The 14,047-nt window shown below is 39.2% G+C and overlaps 1 protein-coding gene and 1 long non-coding RNA gene across 4 annotated transcripts in view; one reads left to right on the top strand and one right to left on the bottom strand.

The window, feature by feature from the left end:
- CYTH3 (cytohesin 3) overlaps window positions 1–14,047 on the bottom strand; it is a 50,388-nt gene that overhangs the window by 29,802 nt on the left and 6,539 nt on the right. Inside the window, exon 1 of one of the 3 annotated variants that reach the window (XM_032704035.1) lies at window positions 1,063–1,082. The exons of the other annotated variants lie outside the window; for them this stretch is intronic. The gene's annotated coding sequence lies outside the window, so the exon portion shown is untranslated. Of the gene's footprint in view, window positions 1–1,062; window positions 1,083–14,047 lie in introns of those variants that run through there. 3 annotated transcript variants of the gene reach the window in all.
- LOC116794869 lies at window positions 1,304–13,504 on the top strand. The gene is made up of 3 exons (XR_004359904.1): window positions 1,304–1,426; window positions 1,562–1,680; window positions 13,062–13,504. It is a non-coding gene; the product is annotated as an uncharacterized LOC116794869 (long non-coding RNA).

Raw genomic sequence — 14,047 nt, 5'->3', positions numbered from 1 at the left:
CATCCTTCTGAATAGATTCACTTCACAGTGCAGAAACAAACTACATCTGCACTAAATTCAATCACTAAAACCAGCTGGATTTGGTTGCTTCCTTCTTTTAACTCCCTTATTCGTGAATCTCTGCTATTAAGTCACTGCTGAGCATGTTCCAGCATAGGAGCACAATCACACTTTCATTAAGAGGGGAAATAATCCTCTACACAATATCCTTTCACACACAAGAAAATTACCACTTGGTGGTATGAGGAATTTAGGGCAGAATTCATGGCTTGCAGAGTTATGTGGAGTTTTCAATCACGAGGGACTCTGTGGCCAGAAAGCACATTAGTGGCCAAACCCCGAGGAGAACCTCCAACGCACACCCATCCTTCTCATTGTTTAGCTGCTGGAAACCACACCATCACAAGATGTTCCTGAAAACAATTTTCACTCTAGGATAAGGAGATACTTTGCAGGCAAGTTATAGTTAAGATATTATCCTTTTGGGCTTCTAATAATATGGGGCGGGCAACCCTAACAACATTAATCCTATTACCACGTAAAAATACATTTTCAGGAATTTAGAGGAAATAGTTTCCTTGTGACCTCCTAAACCTTTGAGATTTTTTTCTTTTACTTCCACTGCAAAGCAGATTTATTATGTCAGTGATGCACATTTGTGTGGGGTTTTTTTAAGAATAAACAGAAGCATAAGAAATTGGAAATATGAAATACATTTTTATTCTAGACAGAAAAGGTCCAGCAGCGTTAACTGCACCACCAAGTGCAAAATCATCTCTTGTAAAAAAAAAAACAAACAGTATTTATTATAATCCATAAGAATGACTTCAAACAAGGCAAGATTATGTTTTTGTCCTGGTCAGAAATAGCCATACATAATTTAATTAGTGTTAACATCTCTAGTCAAGCAGAAAGTAGGCAGTTGCAAAATTGTGCAAAATCAGGGTCGAGATAACACCGATCTGGAGGGCAGGAAAAAAAAAAACCAATGCACACATTTAACCTGCCTCCCAAAAACCATCAGATTTCAGGTGTCACACAGGGCAGGCCCGGCCACGGTACCTGCAAATTTGCTGCTGTCTATGGAGCACAAAGGGCAGAGCAGTTTGCAGCAGCAGGAACAGCAGCAGCATATGTGCCTTTACAAACTGTGTGTGCACAGAACATGAGCAACAGCAGCTGTGCAGGGAAGGAGGGAGGATAAAGGCTTCCCAAAGCTCTCGCATGAGCTGCTAATCCTCGCTGCTGGCGATGAGCTGCCCTTCTTAACGGCACCAATGCACAAAGAGGTGCTTCACAGCAACTTCCATGTTTCACCTTGCACACAGATATACCCACAGAAACTCCAGAGGCACCTCCCTTGCTTTTAGCTCCTAATTAGGCCACTGCCACAGATACTGGCCATTAGAAAGCAGGGTGTGTTTCAGTTAATGAGTATTTCTTTTTTACTGTCAATGCTCTGTTGTTTTCATGAACAGGAAGGACTAAGGGTCCTTCCTTATATTTGCCTCTTTTACTTCAATAATGTGTTTTATTTCACCATTTTATGTATTTCCGTTAGGAAACCAAGTGTTTTGCAACAACTAAATAAAAGGACCACTTTTAAACAAATAAAGGAGCATCACCTGGGGAGAAAGAAGAAAAACCACACAGGGTCAAGCTCTGAGCAATATTACACAGGTAATGGTTGGTATCAGGTCCTGTATGTTCTTGCATTGCTTTGCTACTTTATGCCTGGATTGTGTTTTTTCTGGGTTAGTTTTTGCCCCAGTTTAGCAGGACAAATGGTTGCACCAAGGGACCCCAGAATTGCCCAAGACAACGCAACAGGCACAGCAGAAACCCCTGGCAGCAGGGAGGTACAGGGGACAGCAACCCCCCGACATCAGCCAGCCCTAAAACCAGCTGAGCTCAGCCCCAAAACCCCACCCGTACAGGCTGTATTCTCTACATCCTAAAAGTAGTTCAACCTGATATTAAAAATAGATAAGCATGGATTTCCTTTCAGAAGTATTTTTCCTTTGAAGTCGCTCTACTCTTGCTTCAAGATTCAGAAGATGCTTCTAGGCCAACTTTCCTTTCTAAAATATGTAAATACAAATTACTGAATATGAAAAGAAAGCTCAGTTTAACTTAACGTTCTAAGTCTCTTACCCAAATACATTAATACTTGCATTAATAATATAAAGTGTTAAAATATGCATGGCCATGCATATTTAAGAAGTGCAGAAAAATTTTATGCTAGCTAATGTGGAAATTAAAAAGGGAGCTGTTGGCCACACTGTAGTGTTTTGGAAAGGGCTACGAACAGATTAGCACAGATAGAGGAAATACTATCCAATATAACATGTGCCTTCATCAGCATCAGTTACCAGTTACTATTCAGGAATTCTGGTGAATCACCATTCTGATTTCAGTGTTACAGCTACACACTGCCACACTATCACATCCCAACATCACAGTCCTCTTTCAACACAGAAAACAGTAATATGCAAGTAATGTGGGACAAATGCAGTGCAGTGCAGTGCCAAGCACTGTAAGTAAAAATGTACAGTCTTGCCTTGTCCTGCTCATGTAGGCACAGTGGGGCATTTATATTGCCTTAAAATTTTCTTACTCTGCTTTCAGCTTTTTAACAAAATGACTGCATTTGATTTTTTCTTCTGCACAGCAAATAACAGGGAAGGGTGATCAGAATCAGCTTTGTGTAGTAATACCATCAGTATAAATACAGGTATCATCCTTCCAAAAATAAGAGGCCTCTAGCTTTTCCTTTACACTGTATCAGATCAACAAAACACTGTCAAACAGAAACAAATTATTTTTCCCCCCCCTCGATAGGTATGCTGCAAGGCAGAGTCTCACAGATAAATGATTTTGGGAGAGCTCAGTAATAATCTTCTCTCTGTGGAGCATCCATATGTGCAAAACTGGAGAAACAAATAGGGAGCTTATGTAGTGCTAGAGCTGAAATCAAATACATTTTCTCTGATGTTTGCATTTGAAAGCCTTTGCTTATAGTATACTACATTACAGTATGCATTGACCCAAATTTAGTCTTTATAGAGTGAAAGTCTACAGATTCTGAATTTCTTTTGTACAATTTCATGGCAAGATCCAGGTCACAAAAAATGTTAGAACCCTCAAGGAAGAGAATGATCCCACAATAACGCCAGGAGAGGCCATGGACAACAGCTGAGAGCATTTAACAGATCCCCTTGCAATGCAGAACAACAGCCACATTTTCAGTGGGAGTTTTGGGAAGAAAATCAGGGTGCCCCCTCAACACTGCCTAGGAGGTGAAAGGAACAGATCCCCATGCCAGCTGAGTGGCACATTAGAGATATCATGTCTCTAATTGAAACCCTTCATTCACTGCAGCACAATGAAATGGCAGCAAAAGAGCAGTGGATTTTGCTTGCCTGCAGCAAGAAGAGAAAATTCTGAAATTTAAACATGCAGGTGCAATAGCTCTCCAAGAGTAAGATCTTTTAAGCCACACAATAAGAGCAGGATGCACCTTTTAACTTGGGGCATTTATGATTTTGCCCAATAAAAGCACAGTGCATTACTACACAGAATCATCCAAAGAACTGGACGGAAAGGGGCTGGATGGTCCCAAGACCAATTTTTGTGACAGTGCAGTTCACTTCTAATTGAGCCAAACATACAGGCAATACTGACAGGAATTAAAAAACACTTCAGCTTTAAACAACTTCTCAGCTGACCAGCATGGGAGAGTGACCTGCACTGACTGCTGATGGAAAACAGGTCAAACAAGTGGAAGCCCCTACGGACTGGGAAGCTGGGTGGTTGAACTACTGGTGCCACCAACCATGATTTGGCTCTGTGTTCACTTCAGAGAGTTTGGGATGATTCCTGACAACTCTGCCGAGTATGAGGCAAAGCTTAAACTACTGACAGGACACAGGACTCTTTCTCCTCACAATCCCAAGGAGTATGTGAGGATGAAAAGCAAAGCAAGGACACTCCATCTCCCACTGGCACACAATTCCCAGAAGTCCCTGTAAACAACTGGACTAACCACAGATGTCCTGCTGCCAATCTAAACTTCTTTCAGCTGCAGCATCCAAGCATCTCGGATCAAGGATGTGACAACTCCTTCTGAAAGCAGAGACCAATTCATCAAACCCTGGGTGAGGAGGAGGCAAAAAAGAACACTGATTCCTTCGGCTTTTGAAATGGTATAAGAAGGAAAAAATAATAAGTTGCAACACTGTGTTTCAGCTTTACCCTTACAAAACGGCTGTTTCCCACATCCCCCCCAATTACTGGGAAGAGGAAATGGTTGGCTGGCATGCACCTACATATTTTCCTAGGATAGACCTTGGAAAATAGACTTGAAAAGCAAACACACCAGAGTAGTAGCAGACATTCCTGTCAGATCCATTTTGAGTAGCAGCATGGAAAATTGACAGGAATGTCACTGAGCAGCTGCAGGGGGGTCCTGGAGCCCAGACCCTGCTGTCGGCTGCCAGATACCCCCGAATCCTGCTCAGTATACAGGCACAGCTCATCAGACCTACTGTGTTTCCAGCAAAGCAGTTGGGGCTCAGACAGTCTTTCTGTCACAAATTTCCAGCAACATCTACTCTTGGCAGCAAGGGCTCTGCTCTGTTAGTGGGGAGCACGAGCCGTGACTTAGGATTGCCGGCTGTTTCTAAAGCACACAATCCAATTTTCAGAAAAAGCAAGGCAAAGTTCATTTTTTCTCCTTCCCCCATCCCTGCCTGACATAGCTCTGGAGTTAGATTTCAGAACAGCATTTATTGCAGAAGCTTTCTATTTATTCATTTTCCAAGATCAGTTGCACACTGAAGGAGGTAGAGCAACTGCTGGATTTGAAAGCAATTTTCCTTCCCTGAAGAATGTCTCCAAAGGCAGCTCAGAGTGCCACACAGGAACTGCTCATCTATCAAGTAACTGCTCAGGCAGCAATTCTCCCAAAACAAGACTGATTCCAGGATGCACAACACAATGTGATCCCTCATGTTGTGTAAGTCTTCGACATTCCTGCAGTCTCCTCCAAAAAAGTAACCCTGGTACCTGCTATGGACACCACTGAGCTGCAGCACTTGGAGAGAAACACACTCTAAGTATTTTGCTTCTTGGCTATCTTAGGCTTGAACTGCTCCAGTTTCTTCCTATTACATCAACAGGCCCATTGGCCACATGCCCTGTAGTCTGAAAGGGCACTAAGAGAGTCAGGAATTTACTCATAGATTTGTTAGTGAAGGCTTAGTTTAAGACTGCAAACCATTTTCAGATTGTCAGAAAAGAGTATACTTAGCTTTTGTGAATTGCTGGTTGCCACTACACCATGAAACAATTAGCCTGACAGGTTCCTAATCCAGATATAAAGGAGCTTTTTATCTGGTCCACTGATAAGAAGTCTGCTGGACGGATCCACTTACCGTAGGGTCAAACCCCTGGTCTCTCATTCTTTGCTTGGCACAAGACCATCAACAGTCCATACCAAATCTGGTTCTCCATACTGCCAAAACAGAGCACATTCAGCATCTGCTGGAATCCTTGTCAGCACAGACATAAGTTATATAGTATAAAAAGAAAGATTTTTCATACTCCAAGCAGACCTTCTGGCATTCTGATCAAAAACTCATTTGAATAAAGACATTCTTTCATTTAAACTTGCCCTCAGTGTTTCAACCAAATCTGCTAAAATATTACATTGGCCTTTCTAAGCTGTTTTCTCTGCCCCTTACTGGCAAAATCACTGCATTCCTTCCAGAGATCAGTGAAAAATAATCTGAACACATAATCTTTTGTATTTTATTTTCAAATAATTTAATCATTTTTCTCAGCTAAGTACTTCACAAAAAAAAAATCATATCCATACAACTTCAAAGATCTAAGTAATTTAGTTTTATTACTCTCAGTGTTTCTGACTTATAGCATATAAAATTCAGCATTTTTCCTGAAAATGTAAGCAACTGTCATTCAACCCTCAATCTCTTTTTAAATCCACCAGCTCCCACTGCTCCTATTAATAAACGTTCTTTCTCTGATTTCCACTTCATCCTGCCATGTTTGAATAGGGAACATTTCTGTTGACTGGGAAACAATTGAGTAGGACCCAATGTTTTAGCTCTGCTACCCCTCAAAATGACAAAAAAGGTAACAGTAAAAGCTATCACTTCCTAAATGAGTAAAACCTACAGGAAACTGTGATTTCTTCACCTGCAGACACCAGCTTCATCGACAATGTCTTAGATGGAACCTCTGCCAAACACCTTTCCAAAGAGGCAGTGCCTCCTCAGAGCTGTGTCCCACCTGCCTTCACTATACAAGGACAAACTTTGTACAGGACTGAAAAAAATCTGACTCATATTAACATACTTGCAATTATCCTAAAATTGCCTTAGGCAACCAGAAACACCAAGTTGTAACTCCTGTTAGGAGTCTGTAGCAAGTTTGTCTGCAGCTCTGCTGACACAGCTCACGTGACAAAGAGTGGAAAAACCTACTAATGCAGTTCAGAAATTCCTCTGTGTGTCACAAACATGGACAACACAGCAGTGAGTGCAGAACACCTGGAGAAGGCCATTCACAAGTAAACTCCTTATCACTTTAAGTGTTTCCTGACCACTGAGAAAAGCTGTTGGCAATAAAAGTGGTGGCCCTATTAAGCATAGATTTTTGTCACCAATAATCATCTAAGCCTGACAGCCTACGTCTAGTACATCCAGACAGGCTGCAGTCTGGAGTCCACTTCAAAATTATACAAGAGTTCTAAAAAACTCTTCAATCACAGTATCTGTGCTACAATCTTTCCAATGTCTTAATAAAGTGGACCTTGAAATTTTGCTGGAAGCATTTGAAGCTCAACCAGAACACAGGAGTGCCAAACCCAACTGACCCTGCAGATGTTTAACCAGTATCTCCAAATGTCCAGCAGCTGGTTCTGAAAATTACATTGTGACCCTTTACAGAAAAAAGGTCAACAAAAATCACTGCTACAGAAGTTTTTAATCAGGTTGTTAGATTCCATTAGATCTGACTGCTAGTATTCTATCGTGAACTTTACAAATGGAAGCATCTCATTTTTCTTTTCCCTGAATTCTTCCACGGTTGTACCTCAAAAAAAGTCTTGTCATCTGCCAAAGAATCTCAAAGCATAATTAATTACAAACTATCAATGGAAGTCTAGACATCCTGCATTATCCTAGCTAAGAACTTATGAAAATAAAACCTTATCATAAATTTTCCATTTTAAATGCCAAATTGGTCACTAATGAAATCTAAAAATACCTCATACTGATTTAATGGTGATGTACATGCTTTCACCAAATCCTGCAGCATGTAACTTTGCACGGCAGGCATTATGTGCTCACACTACATTGATGACATATTTTCCATAAGAAATAGCAGCAATGGAAAATGACAACTTATACAGACCCACAGAACATAATCAGGACATTGTTCATTAATGCCTGCCACCACTGTTAACTCTACCCCAGAAAGTCTCAAGAGGAAGCCAGATATAGCAGCAGAAGCTGATGAACTTCCAGCTGCAAGGGGGTGGGAGTGAAAGGAAGCAGACTGATTAGCTGAATAGATTTATTGTATGCACATATTCTATGCTAAAACCCTGTATCTGCTTTAACATAAATTTTTTTGAGTCATTTGACTGTTCACAATTCAAATACAGGAAAATGCTATCAGGCTAACATGTGTTTGTTCAGCAGGAAACCCTTTCTTCAAAAATGTAAAATGAGGTAGTGAAAAGCCAAAACTTTGCTAGAATTGTTGTACTATTATTTCTCAAATGTGAGAAGGACCTTTTGATGTTCTCCCATCACATTAGAAAATCATCTCCTAAGTCCATGTGAGCTCCACAGAAAAACACAACGCAGTAAGAGTGGCAATGCAGTGTTCTCTCTCTCTCTCCAACATGCAAGACGTGATCCTACTTTCTTCAGTGTCATTGGCAGACTTTTATTCTCAAGCCACAGATATTTTCTTAATTTTCCTCCTAATATATCCTGAATACAGGCAAACCATCTTAAAGCAAACCTGTAAGCAAAGCTGCTCATTCGAGTTGCTGAATTTTAATGGTCTTCAACGTTACAGACTCTACACACAACCAACTCTGCAAAATGCACTGGAAGTTGACCTGCACTTCCAGAAAACAATTAACTGAAAGAGATTCCTTTAGGCTCTTCCCAATTCCAATAAATACCACAGCCTTTAAAAACTGGGAGAAAAGAACTTCGACTACCATTCTTACAAAACAAGGGTAAATACAATGTAGTTCTGGTTATTTAATCACTGCAATAACAAAAAAATAGGGAAAGCCAATTATTTGCCTGGTATTCATTTAAAATATTATATTTAGAAGAAGATAAGATACAAAGGTGCTTGGGAGAGGAAACAATCTGACTAAAGCTCAAGCAGAGGCACACAATATACATCACCCAATACAGTAATAGAGCAATATAAATGTCATCATTTGTTTAATTAAACAGAAAAAGAAACATGCCAATTAGAAAAAAAAAAAAACAAACCAGTATCAACTGTTCTTGTCACTCATCCTTAGGCAGCATCAGTCCTGCCACCAAAACAAAATCCTCATCCTTACTTACTACTGGTACTGGTGCCCATGCTCAAGAACTTCAAAAATGATTTCTTACATCGCTATGTGGATATCATAGATGTTTTTGCACTGAAATTGTTTGTGTTAGAAGTGTTTTGTCCTCACAGTACAGTGTTGGTCTACATTTCACTTCCACTTTGAAATCACAGATCAGCTCCTTCTAGCTCAGGAAGGAAAAGAAGTTGTTGTTGCTGTTCTGTTCTAGCACTGGGGGGCAAAGTGCCAGGCTGTGCCACGGCCAACAGACTGACCACAAATCTTTAGCCTTTCTTTTTCACTTTTCCTCCAATAAAAATTAATATAACAACCAATTAAGGCACATGGAAGAGAATGTACTGTCCAGGATTATGTCTGAGACAGTAGTTATGTTTTAAAATTCATGTCACTGTCAGTAGTAAAGAAAATAACTTACAGTATTTTAAGCCAGCTCTTCCAGTCAATCAGGACTTTTAATTTGTATACTATTGTTATTAAACTTATTAAATTAGACTGGTGTAATTACAAACTGATTGTGTAATGACATTCAAAACTAAAGACTTGAAATAACAGTAAAAGAACTCTGAAATTCAGAGAGCTATTTGATGGACTCCATCAGCCAAGTAAAGTTTGGAATGAAGATTTGGAAAGGAAGATACCTAAAGGACAGAACATTCCAACACTGGCATCTCTAGTCTCAAGTAACTAAAAAACAGGATGATTTGCTACAGTTATAAAGAAACTTAAGAAATATGACCTTTTATCAAGGGGAAAAACCAAAACCATTTTGAAAGAAAAAAGAATTTGTTATTTTGATCACCATCAAGTATTCTTGCCATTCCATACACCTGCTGTACTGCTCACTTATTTCATTTAGTCTCAATCCAAGGCATCGTCTACGGAGTTGGAAGCACTGGATATATCAAAGGTAAACCAAATTCTACAGAAAAATATTAGGCTTCTCCCCTCCTCTTCATAGCATAAGTGAAATTAGTAAAATCCAACCTGTTTTATATATTCCACGCTGTAGCATTACATATCGTGCCCATGCTTTAAAGAGTAAAGAATTTTGTTTTAACTAAAACCTTGTACTATGAATGAGAAAACAGTATTTTCTTCCATTAAATCATTTCAAAGAACAGCCACCTTCCCACTCCAACCAGCCAACTTCATTGCTGTTTAAAAAATAAACCCAAAACTCTTAGATGACTTAAAGTCTACAGCAAAATCTGAAGGCGTTTAAGTGTTTCAGGATGGGATTTATGGCAGAGTTCTGAAATGGATACTCCTAGTTCCTGTTGCTTTTACTGGAATATTTTTATGGAGAGTCACTTTTTTTCCCACCCTACCCTTTTCCTTTACTGAATTTCCACACAATAACTTAGATCTGACCATCACCGGACATCTGAACAACAATAAAAAAAGTTACAGCTGGATCCTGTATTAGTCCCAGCTGCACAGGATCTTTGGCTGCCTTCAGAAAACAAGAGAGCCAATAGCAAAACAGTAGGAGAACTTCTTTTAGCAGCTTACCTTTGAATAAATTGTTTTTCCATATGCTACTACAACAAACTACTTTACTGCTCAATGCAAACTGATGTTAGTCTTCCTATTTTTCACCTCTTTTCAAAAAGAAAAAAAAAAATTTAAAAACTTCCTTCTTCGAAAACCTTTACTACAAAATGCCAGAAAATAATCATCTCCATATGCTCTTTCAAGTCTAACATACCACAATGGATAGATCTGCCAAGTCCACCCACCCACGGGCTCCATAAACTTGAGAGTATTATTTGTATTTAATTTGGATTACCAATTTCACCCAACCTTTCCCCTTCATAACACATGGGGTTTTATTCAGGCTTACTACACAGGTAGAAGACACAAAAGCAAAATAAATAAGTTTCCAGTAAAATAAGAACAATAACACATACTCTCTATAATTTGAATATCAGCGAATTCACAGCAGAAGGACTTCTACTAGTCTTCTTTTTATGTTTGCTCTTATAAAATATCACCTAATCTTTTAGAACATTCATGTGATACTATGTCATTTATTGGTACAAGACCAAGACTAAACATTGCAGTCTTTCTAGCTTACATTGCACAAAATGAGAGTGAAGAAAGTTACATGTGTTCTGATTTTTTTTTTTGGAAATCACTGGGTGGGGGGAAGCTTCCTCTCAGATACTTGAAATAAGAAAGTTACTATATTTAATGCACAAAAATCCACTTCCTATAGCCAAAAAAATAATCAACTCCATATGCTCTATTTATCTGTCCTTGCTAAAACATGTACAGCCAACTGAAATGTCACCAGCTGCCCACAAAGGTTGACCTCACATAATACACACAAGACAGGCTTAGGACCCAGCCTGAGATTCCCAGCTTACAGAATTAACCAGCAACACCTACACAAATAAACCAGCCCCATACCTGAAACCTTTTAATCTCTCCCTTCTGTGACTGTAAATGTTTTCATAGACACAACAGCCACTTCCCTAAACTCTGACTAACCTTGGCTACCAGTTTCAACTTCCACTGAGGAAATACGTTTCTACACAAACTGCAATTCAGGAATAGCACCACAAATGATAAGAGATGGTGGGAAAATAAGCACACATATTCTCCTTGTCCCCAGATGAATGCTGGATGATGTTTTAAAATGCTGGGACTACATGATACGATAATTTTAATAACTAAAAGTGTACAGTAGGTCAAGACTGACTTGCAGAAGAGCAAGTTAAATTGTAATAAAGTTCTATAAAATAAAACAGTTACTTCCAAGTCTATAAACACATAATATGGACTACCCATTCAGGCATTTACATGACAGATACTACATGCAAAATGAGTTTTCCCCTATTAGTATATACTGGGGTTACAAAATACAAGACTAAACCAAGGATTACTTCAGCCTGATAGAGGCTCTTGAAGGTGTACTCCTGAAATATTAAGGGCTTGTTTGGGGTGGGTCCAAGCAGAACCCTTTCAGTTAAAAGAAAATAAAAAAATAAATTAAAAAATAGATCCACAAATAAGAAAAAGAGAGAACCACAAAACAATACAGAGATGCACATTCACCTACCCCACACAATGAATTCCAGAGATCAATTCACAGATCTGTTATAATGGACCATCAGTGCACACAGTTTGCACACAGCAGCTCCTGAGTGGGCAACTGGAACCAGTGGAGCACTGGACATGTACAAGAGAGGGGTCAAGTCCTTCTGGTCTTCTCAAGAAAGACCAAGCCCCTGCCCTGTATACATTAGGAGTTCAGTGGTCAGAGAATGCATTTAACTTGGAAAGTTCCTCCCAAGGAATGGAATTCCTCCTTGACAGAGCCACAATCTCTTCGCACAACCACTATGGTTTAACCTCAGCTTCCTGTGAAAACTTTCCTCCACATCCCCTGGCTGACCAGTTGCAAGACACTGAGACAAAAACATGCAGCAGCTTTACAAATTCAAAAATTGCATTTGCAAGTGGTCAGAGCTGTAGCCGCAGTACACAGCCTGGTGGGAAAATTCCTCCTTGGTGCAACAGAAGGACGGGGCAGGAAGTTCATTAGTCCAAACTTCCATGAGTAAGAAACAAAAAAAAAGAGTATTTGGAATCTGACTCCTGAATATACTGAAATACTGCTTCAAGCAACCATAATTCCTTATTTTATAATAGCCAATGCAACTACAAATGTCCCTTTTGACAATTCCCCCTCTCTTGTAGTAAGGCAATGGGATCTGTTTATGTCAGAATTTGACCCTCCAGACAACACTGCTTGTGAGCTAAACAAGGACCTTATTAAGGAACATAATATCTACAGTACACGAAAGCAAAAATGTAACAGCAAATAAGACTCCTGAATACTTGGAATTCAACAAGAAAACAGCATGAATGGTATTCTCCAGTATAAATCAGATATTAAAAACAAAAATTTTAAAAAGTCTCCATTCTAGAAGTTAATTAATTAATACACGGCGTATTAATGAGGTGGTTGTATAAAAATGTAGAGGTGACTCATTAAGTGATTACATCTCACAGTTCCCTTAGAGAAAACAGATGAGGCAGTTCCCTTACTTGAATATGCTAATTTCTCAGTCTTTTTTTGTGCACATGTGTGTGTGAGAACGAGAGCGAGCACAAGAGAGACTGGACACATTTCTTTTCCTACCCATCAACTCCTTCTGCCAACGTGCACCTTGTGCAGCGCTCGATTTCAATCTCATTTGACTGAGGAGTAAATATTCCTACAAGCTCTGTGAGAACTGGGAGCTGGATAGAAGAGCCACTAAAATGAATTCCTGAATTCCCACGTTTATCATTAGCCTCTTCCATACCCCCAGAGTCAGCAGACTTGTGTTCCATCCTTTTCACACAGCTTTTCTGTTTTGGTAAGAAATTCAACGTATTTTGTCTAAAAATCAGCACTGGTTTCTCCTTCTGTGTTAAGGACCTGGATCTGCAAAGAACAGCAGCAGCTCCTCAAAATCCAACTGAGCCCTTGGACAAGACAGCAAAAGCCAGACCTGAATTCAGATTCAACTCTCGCAAATGGACTGATCTTCGATTCTCATTGAAGAATTTTCTTGTGGAATTCAGAAGAGTTATTAGTAGAATCAGCAAACTCTGTCCTTGTTGGGACAATTTCCTTTGGATTGCTAAATAACAGTATCAGCTTCAGTTCTTCCATACACTTGGCATAAGGTAACTACTTCATTTTAGAATAAACAGCTGAAAATGAGGCTAATTAGTAAAACCACGCTAAGAAGCCCAACCTGTTGAAAAATTAGATCAAAGATCTTCAGTACTCCAAATCCTAGATGAGATCTTGATTTAGATTTCACAAGTTTCCAGCACGCAACACTTCCTGTTAACTCCATGAGATCCTACAGAATTTTCAAACACTTTCTTCCCAGGAAATACTACAAAATGTTTGCCTTTCAACACGTCAACTTTCACTGGAAACCCACTTATACCTGTGTATAAGCAAATATCAGAACTTGAATGAAATTGTGGAAGCAGCTACACACCACTTTATTTTCCTTAAATAAAACTTTATATTACCAAATAATGTGCTTAAAGAACCTCAGAAAGTAATGAAATAAATGTGACACAGATGTTCACCAAAAAAAAAAAGGAGAGAGAGAACAAGAATGTTTTTACTTCATAGCAACCAAATAGGTCAAGCCATTTCCTTCTTCAGGCAAATCTCAAAGGACCACAAAACACATGGTTTTCTAGTGGATTTTGTGTGTCTATCCCACTAAAAGGAAATAATGCTGTCCAAAAGATTTGCAATACTAAGTTTTCCCATGAAATTGTTGAAATTAAAAGAAGGAAGTCATATGCAATTTAAAACAATTTGATAGATGTTAAAAGTTATACAAATGGCATAAATAAATAGACTTTTACTACCTAATTCATATACCTTTCCTG

Source organism: Chiroxiphia lanceolata, chromosome 16 (genome assembly GCF_009829145.1).
Source record: "Chiroxiphia lanceolata isolate bChiLan1 chromosome 16, bChiLan1.pri, whole genome shotgun sequence".
NCBI lineage: Eukaryota > Metazoa > Chordata > Aves > Passeriformes > Pipridae > Chiroxiphia > Chiroxiphia lanceolata.
This window is presented reverse-complemented; position numbering and strand designations above follow the sequence as displayed.